The sequence below is a fragment of the Nerophis ophidion genome, linkage group LG07, assembly GCF_033978795.1.
Source record: "Nerophis ophidion isolate RoL-2023_Sa linkage group LG07, RoL_Noph_v1.0, whole genome shotgun sequence".
Taxonomy (NCBI): Eukaryota; Metazoa; Chordata; class Actinopteri; order Syngnathiformes; family Syngnathidae; genus Nerophis; species Nerophis ophidion.
In genome coordinates, this window is record NC_084617.1 from 21,957,526 (window position 1) to 21,966,016 (window position 8,491).

Here is an 8,491-nt window from a genome sequence, read left to right on the forward strand (position 1 = left end):
CAAAAAGCATGTTGTTCCAACATTATGTTTGAGTTGCTCAACGTCACAACCTAATTCAACAAGTTCGCAATGTTGTTTTAATGTCTTGTGCCTGCTTGGACACAAGTTAATCAGTACCGGATGACTACTTTTTACTTTTTTTTCAACGTTGTATTTGTGTTGTGGAATATTGGTTGGGAAATGACCAAATTTCAATGGTTAAATAAACCTCACAGCCTGACATTGAATAAACATCGTCAAAAAGCATGTTGTTTCAAGGTTGTATTTGTGTTGTAGAATATTGGTTCAGAAATGACCAAAATTCAATGGTCAAATCAACGGTAGAAGCCAACAGTGATTAAACCTCGTCAAAAAGCATGTTGTTTCAATGTATTTGTGCGGTAGAATATTAGTTGGGAAATGATCAAAATTCAATGGTCAAATCAACTTCAGAACCCACCATTGATTAAATGTCATCAAAAAGTATGTTGTTCAACATTATGTTTGAGTTGCTCAACGTCAGGACCTAGTTCAACAAGTTCTCAATATTTTTGCAATGCCTTGTGTCTGTTGGTCACCCCAATCCACGACACTGAGGATCATTTCAATTCTTTATCATCGTTAATCTTATTACGTTTGTACATTATTACCACTGAGATCAGTTCATGTAGAGAAACACGAAGAAGATAGTCATTAAATCAAAACGGCCAAGCTCCCATCTTGACTGGTTTTTAGACATTCACGGAGAAGCAGTGCAGTTACGCATGTCTTACCGCTCCATTCTTCAACAGGATGAGCAGATCCGCTCTGATCCATGGCGTCTCAGCGGACCCGGACGATGGATGTTCTCTGTGAGGCCGCCAGAGAGGAGGATTAGCCGGCAGTTAAAGCTTGACTTTCACAGCATGGACAAGGAGACGGAACACTTGTGTGGAACATGAACAGGAAAGGAGAGCAGCGGGGAATAGGCCTCACAGGCAAATTAAGCAGTAATCAATAAGTTAAACCGTCATTCAGCACCATTCTCAGTTAGCTAGATAATTATTCTTTCTAAAGCAAACTTTTATGGACTGAACTTTTCTTTTTCCTGCTTCCTGCTGTGGGGTGGAGGAAGCGGGGTGTGTGGAGGGCGGGGGGCTCCCTTCATGATGCAACGATCAGCAACGACTTTACAAGTCAAATAAAAAGTGGAACAAATGGCGGAGTGAAAGAGACGGTCTGAGGACGACAAGGACGTGGACATGAAAGTGGAGGCATGATGATGATGAGGAGGATGATGGTGCTTGTCATGAAGGAGCTCCAGGAGCGCCTCAGCAGCGTTGAAATTATTCCCGGCGTGCTGGAGTCTGATTGCCCGCGTGTACAGTGACGGGAATTTAGGCGCACCCCTTGCTTTTTGCATTATAAGTTACAGAAGGTCCAACGAAAACTGGACAAAAAAAAAATCAAGCCATTTTTTTTCATAAGAAATAAAGAAAATCCAATTAATGCTTTGTTGACCAACACAAATATGAACACAAAATACATTTTTCAGAGAATAATTAAAGTTTCACATGCAAAAAACAAAGTGGAATACATATAAATGGGGTGGTATAGCTCGGTTGGTAGAGTGGCCGTGCCAGCAACTTGAGGGTTGCAGGTTCGAATCCCGCTTCCGCCATCCTAGTCACTGCCATTGTGTCCTTGGGCAAGACACTTTATCCACCTGCTCCCAGTGCCACCCAAAAAAAAAAAAAATAGATATTGGGTTTCACTATGTAAAGCGCTTTGAGTCACTAGAGAAAAAGGGCTATATAAATATAATTCACTTCACACTTATAAATGATGAATGAAGTGTGGGGATGTGACGACCGATCATAGCGGCCATTAATCAGTATCGGCCGATCTCACTCATGGATGATCACAATTGCTAGCATAAATCGGATCGGAGCATCCCTAATGAAATGTATAAAAGAACATCAGGGTTCGAATTTAACCACGGCAAGTGCCGCCCTTGTCACTTGCTGAAATGCCCGAAAAAATTGCCCAGCATCGACGGCAAGAACATGCCGTGACCGCCCTTGACTTTTTACTTGTTAACAGACAATTGTAACATAATTGTTTCGTCTAATATATTGATAAAAACACCCCGGCATACATTTTTTCTTTCATTTCAAACTTAAGACAGGGGTGTCAGAGTAATTTTAGCTCAGGGCCCGCATGGAGGAAAATCTATTACCAAAATCATGGTATGATAACTTAAAATAAAGACAACTCCAGGTTGTTTTCTTTGTTTTACTTTGGCCAAAAAAATAGAACAAGACGTACCAATCACAAATAATGCTCTGGACATAACACTTAGTTTGTTTAAAATGATGAGGTGATTGGTGCAATTTCAAAAACCCAATGAGCTTAGACTTTGTCTCAGTGTATCTGAGAAGCCAGGATTAAACTTTCACTCACAGTCTTTCTGGGAATGAACTAAAACACAAGTAAACTGTTCTAGGTGTCAAATAGCTGCTTTGTGATGTTCGTGTATCAATCCAGAGCTAACTCAACAAACCGTGAGAAACGGAGGTAAAAACTATTCAAAAGGGTTAAGTTCACTTTTCTCTTATTTTACAAAGACATTTTGGGGCAACGAGGTTGCCAAATGACGATGTGTTCAAAGCAGAAGGCATAAAACGGCAGGTTTTAAGTCTCATGTGGGTCGCGGAGGAGGAGCCACAGTCGTCTTTTACTCTGTACCTCTTGCTTGCTTTTCATAAACTGTCTGCTTGCCTAAAGAATTGCTATTGTGACATCCAGTGGACACATTTAGAACAGCAGTTTCCTTTGTGTAAAAAAAAAAAGCAGCTCATTTTAAGACTTGGTAAACTCGTTACTTGGGTCAGATAAAACCTGTTCGCAGCCCTGATCCGGCCGGGGGGCCATGGCTTTGACACCCCTGGTTTAAGACATTGCATAATTAATGTTAAATAACATGGCCATTTTGGAAGCGTGTGTTAAAGGTTAACCGACAACGAGAACAGCCGAGTTGTTCCGAGAGATATGCTAGATCAGGGGCGCCCATTACGTCGATCGCGATCGACTGGTAGATCTCAGAGGGTGTGTCAGTCGATCTCAAGCCAGGCATTAAAAAATAGACATAAAAATGAGCAATCATCAATCATACCAAGACTTCACTTTCGTCAGTTGTTTGACATTCTCGGCACCCGAGGATCTTGTGAGATGACGCTGGCTGCAGCGAGCTCATATTTAAGAAAAAAAACACTAACAGGGCGGACGCAGAGAAACACATTTTATTTCTAGAGACTCCGTACCTACTGTCAAAACTCTAAAGACCGACTGCACAGTTCCTGTCCTCACCATAAAAGACCTGTTTCATCCTGCCTGTGCTAACAAAATAAGAGTCTCAGAAAGCTAGCGTGCACAAGCTAGCAAGCTACGGCGTTTGATGCCAATGTATTTCTCCCCCGCCCTCAGCGACCGCTTTCTCACTTTTTATTTATTTATTATTTTTTTCAAAAGGTTTATTTATAAATTTCAACAATTACAAACAGTAAGTCAAACAATATAAAACATTATAAAACACTATGAAAACAGTACAAAACAGCGCCAGGGGGTTGTAAGTTCAAAATAATAAAAATAGAATACAAATATATATATATATATAATAAACAAAATGCAAAGTCGAAGGCTTATTCAGATTCATCAAACAACTTAAATTTGGAACACAGCATCATCGTTTTCGACCGCTTTCTCCCTTGCTTGTCCACCCGCACACTCACTGACGTCACTCACCTGCTGCCAGACATTAAAGGGCCACACACATATGCTACTCTCATAACAAAGTGTTTAAAAACGAGTATGCAAGTTGGACAAATGAGTTGCCAAATCCAACCACTTTCATGTGGTATTGGACAGAAAGGAGGACTTTTTTTTTCCTCCATTTGAAAATGCGGACGTTATCAGCACCACTGTCTGATTCCAATCAATGCAAGTCATCAGAATCAAATACAGCAACTTATATTCTTGTCTTCATGAAAGAAAGGAATCTATGTGTGTTAAACATGCATGTATTATCATTAAACACCATTAACTTGTCAACAAAAATGTCTCTTTCATAAATAAATAAATATAAATTATAAATAGGAATGAGGTAGATCTCCTCGACTTGGTCAATTGAAAAGTAGCTCGCCTGCAGAAAAAGTGTGAGCGCCCCTGTGCTAGTTGCATCAGGCTCTGGAAAGACGTCGGGTGTTCGGTGAATTTAGGTCAGGCAGCTCTCAAAATGCCGAGTAAGGAATGAATCAAAAAAAGAAAACACAAACAATTACAGGCTGTTGGGAAACAATGTAGCAAGCTGCACAACTTTTTTAGATATGTTTATTTCATAGTTTAAATCCGGGGTGTCAAACTCATTTTAGATCGGGGGCTGGAGAAAAATATACTCCCAAGTTTGCCAAACTAGTAAAATCCTGGCACGATAACTTAAAAATTAAAAAAACTTCAGATTGTATTCTTTGTTTAAAAATACAACAAGCATATTCTGAAATTTTACAAATAATAATGTTGCTTTTTTGCACTTACATGTTGCAGTTAGTAATACTCTATCTTTATTGGTCTTTATTTATATTATATGAATACATAATGTGATAATGTTCATCTGTCAACTCATTGGTGTTAATTTTCAATGTATCAAGGTGAAAACAATTACCGTATTTTCGGAGTATATGTCGCACCTGCCGAAAATGCATAATAAAGAAGGAAAAAAACATATATAAGTCACACTGGAGTATAAGTCGCATTTTTGGGGGGAAATTTATTTGATAAAACCAAACACCAAGAATAGACTTTTGAAAGGCAATTTAAAATAAATAAAGAATAGTGAACTACAGTGTATGTGTATGTTATATGACGCATAAATAACCAACTGAGAAGGTGCCTGGTATGTTTACGTAACATATTATGGTAAGAGTCATTTAAATAACTATAACATATAGAACATGCTATACGTTTACCAAACAATCTGTCACTTCTAATCGCTAAATCCCATGAAATCTTATACGTCTAGTCTCTGACGTGATTGAGCTAAATGATATTATTTGATATTTTACGGTAATGTGCGAATAATTTCACACATAAGTCGCTCCTGAGTATAAGTCGCACCCCTGGCCAAACTATGAATAAAACTGTGACTTATAGTCCGAAAAATACGGTATATCAAAATCAAATTACAGTATGTTATTGATGTAGTTTGATCATTTTCCTCGACTGATGTACTAACATCATGTGGTTTATTTTGTACATAAGTAGCATCATCTACAAAGATACAAATATTTGCTATTGCGACATCCAGCGGACACATTTAGAACAGCTGTTTCTTTCATTCAAACATTTCAGGTTAATTTTTATACTTAGCAAACTCATCCCGCGGGCTGGATAAAACCTGTTCTGGCCCTCGGGCCGTACGTTTGACACCAGCGGTTTAAATGGAGTGCTAAATTAGTTTGCCCTCGAAACTCAGCAGTTATAGACCTGTCAATGTTGTTTGTGTGATGTATCGTGAATGTTTATTTTACCATGAATTGATTTACGTTTTAAGCAAGTTGAAAAACTTATTCGGGTGTTACTATTTAGTGGTCAATTGTACAGAATATGTACTGTACTGTACAATCAAAAGTTTCAATCAATCAATCAATCATAGCTGTCAACAATCCAATGCCTAAAGATCGGTAGGTCGTGAGTTCAAACCCCCGCCGGCCGAGTCATACCACAGACTATAAAAATGGGACCCATTACCTCACTGTTTGACTCCCAGCATCAATTGCTGGAATTGGGGGTTGAATCATAAAAAATTATTCCCGGGCGCGGCCACCGCTGCCGCTCACTGCTCTCCTCACCTCCCAGGGGATGATCAAGGGTGATGGGTCAAATGCAGAGGATAATTTCACCACACCTAGTGTGTGTGTGTGAGTATCATTGGTACTTTAACTGTTAACTTTGGTGTATGTGCCCCGATCAGCCTGAATGAGAAAGCTGTGCATGTCCTCAAAGTCTTCTTCTGTGATTTTTAGAAAGTCATCACTTTGTAACACAAGTGAGTTCCACCTTCATTTCAGCTTCCTGCCCTTTTTTAGAGTTTGTTGTTAGCCGCTTAGCTGGGACAGGTGAATGTATCACCTTCTCGATGTTATTGGCGCCATTCTAGCTTCATTTAAAGGCCTTGAAGCGTCCAGTCCTCCATTATTCAGATGCACTGTGTGCCAACATTTCCAGGAAATGGTGACGACGCGACGGCCTGTTGGCGGTGAAGGTGGTGTCAAAGTTAAAGTGCGGCCACGTCTCATCCAAAGCAGCTTTTAACAAGGCCACCAGGCTGTAAAACAGCCGTGTAGCTTTTATGGGCAGCAGCTGTATATTTTCTGTCTTCAGTCGGCCCTCAAGAACGCAGCCTTTGTGTCACAGTGATTTGCAGACCTGCTCTTTATCCCCCTTCGCCTCTTCTTCTTTTGTTCTGTATAGACATCCTCCGTGTTGTTCCACCCGCGTGAAGTGTGTGGTCATAAAAAACAGCTGATTAATCCGCTGAAGTGGTCCTTTTGAGAGTCAAACGCAGCCTGTCAATCAAATGCCTGTGTCTCAGTCACATAATCCCCAAGAAGTCCACCAGATCCGGACTAGGCAGGTCCAGCTGGACTATTGCTGGGATCTTGCGTCATGGAGGCCTTTATTCATTCATCCATTAGGATGAATTAGCCCGACATTAGCAGCAGCAACATCAATTATTGATGACTAAGCAGACAACATTGAAACAAGGGTTTCAATGTGTTTTTTTAAAGGCCCGTGCCACATTTTATCAATACTATTAAAAAAGGGGGAAAAAGTTGAATAAAAGAGCAAAAAAGTTGCCCGGTCGACTATAATAGCATAAAGCTGCCATGCAGACTGTTTTTTTCTTTAAAAACGTCATCGCTCAAAAAATTATGATTTAAAATTAATGTTCTTATAAATTATTGACCTTTTGAAATCTTCAATTACTTAATATCAGATATTCCACTTTAAAATATCTTGGGGTAAAATATTGCATATTTAGGTGGCGACTTGTCCAGGGTGTACCCCGCCTGCCGCCAGAATGCAGCTGAGATAGGCTCCAGCACCTCCCACGACACCAAAAAGGGACAAGCTGTAGAAAATGAATGGAAAAAAAACATGAAGAAATAATTAAGGACATATATTAGACAAATAGATCTGCAATTGATCTAGAGACTTACGGGTTGAAATTAAAAAAAATGTTTTAATAAAATTAATTAATTAAAAAAATACATTAAAAAATACTATATATATATATATATATATATATATATATATATATATATATATATATTTAAATATATATTAGGGCTGGGCAACGATTAAAATTTTTAATCGAAGTTAATCGCACTATTTCTCCGATTAATCGCGATTAACTGCATTGTATACACAAAGCCCAATAATGAATTCAAAAGTAGTGTGTAGTGCACCTTTAGTGGAATATTCTCCCACATGAACAAAAGCGCCAAAACATTTGTTGTGCAAACACATTTTAAATCAGTCCTTGTTAAACAGTAGCAGTTAAATAGCATATTTTATGAAAATCAACTCAAAAAATGTAAATACAAACATTTGAGCTTATTGCCACTGCCAGGGTATTTAAGTTATCCTGTTTGTTATGGAAAATAAATATAATCTACATACAAATCTCTGAGCAACAATCATAACATCTGAACAGGCAATTTCTGAGGTAACAGCAGAAACATTTTTTTTATCAGGGATCTTATGTTTAAAAAACCTATATTACAGGTAGTGGGCTGTTTTAGGGAATTTTTGATAAAATTATCCGTAGTAGCAATATTAATAATGTTGTGTTTATTCTGCGTAGTGCACTTAAAATAATTATGACCATATCTAGGAATTGATATGATGGGAATTTTCCGATTGTTTGGTTGGTGCTTTAATAAACTGAACGCATCATATACCTGGTACTATATTGTGATGTTATGAGCCAGGGAAAAAAAGAACTACCCTACCCAGCATGCAACAGGAGTGACGAGCATACGCGGTAGCCCGGTATAGGTTGTGTCGCCATGACGGCATCTTGTATGTTGTGATATGCACGCTCTGAAAGCAAACGTTAAGAACTCAGCCAACACTCCTCGTCTGCATTATTCATAAATAGACAGACAACACATATACTCCGCTGCTTCACAGGCCGCTGGATGTAGCCGGCAAAGTATTCCCATGCTAGCTAGCCGGTCTAGCAAGCAAGCGTCATTCAGTCCAAAACGGCCCGATCTATCCACATCCAGAATTGTCTGGCGGTCGTAAGCCAGCCATGAAATTTCCAGAATTGTCTGGTATTTTTGCCAAATGTTCCATCTTTAGCAAGAGCTCCTCCACGCCAAAGCCCGTCCGGGCGTCGCCATCTTGTTAAGAAAAGGCGTTAACAAAATAAAAGCATGTAAACAACATACGCAAATGTGCGATAAAA

General features: G+C 39.1%; 1 protein-coding gene across 2 annotated transcripts in view; it reads right to left on the reverse strand.

Moving 5' to 3' along the window:
- Positions 1-637: 637 nt before the first annotated feature.
- Positions 638-8,491, reverse strand: part of hoatz (HOATZ cilia and flagella associated protein) — a 25,463-nt gene continuing 17,609 nt past the window's right edge. The window contains exon 2 of one of the 2 annotated variants that reach the window (XM_061905657.1): positions 638-828. The gene's annotated coding sequence lies outside the window, so the exon portion shown is untranslated. Of the gene's footprint in view, positions 829-5,046; positions 7,148-8,491 lie in introns of those variants that run through there. The other variant, XM_061905658.1, reaches the window with a different exon arrangement.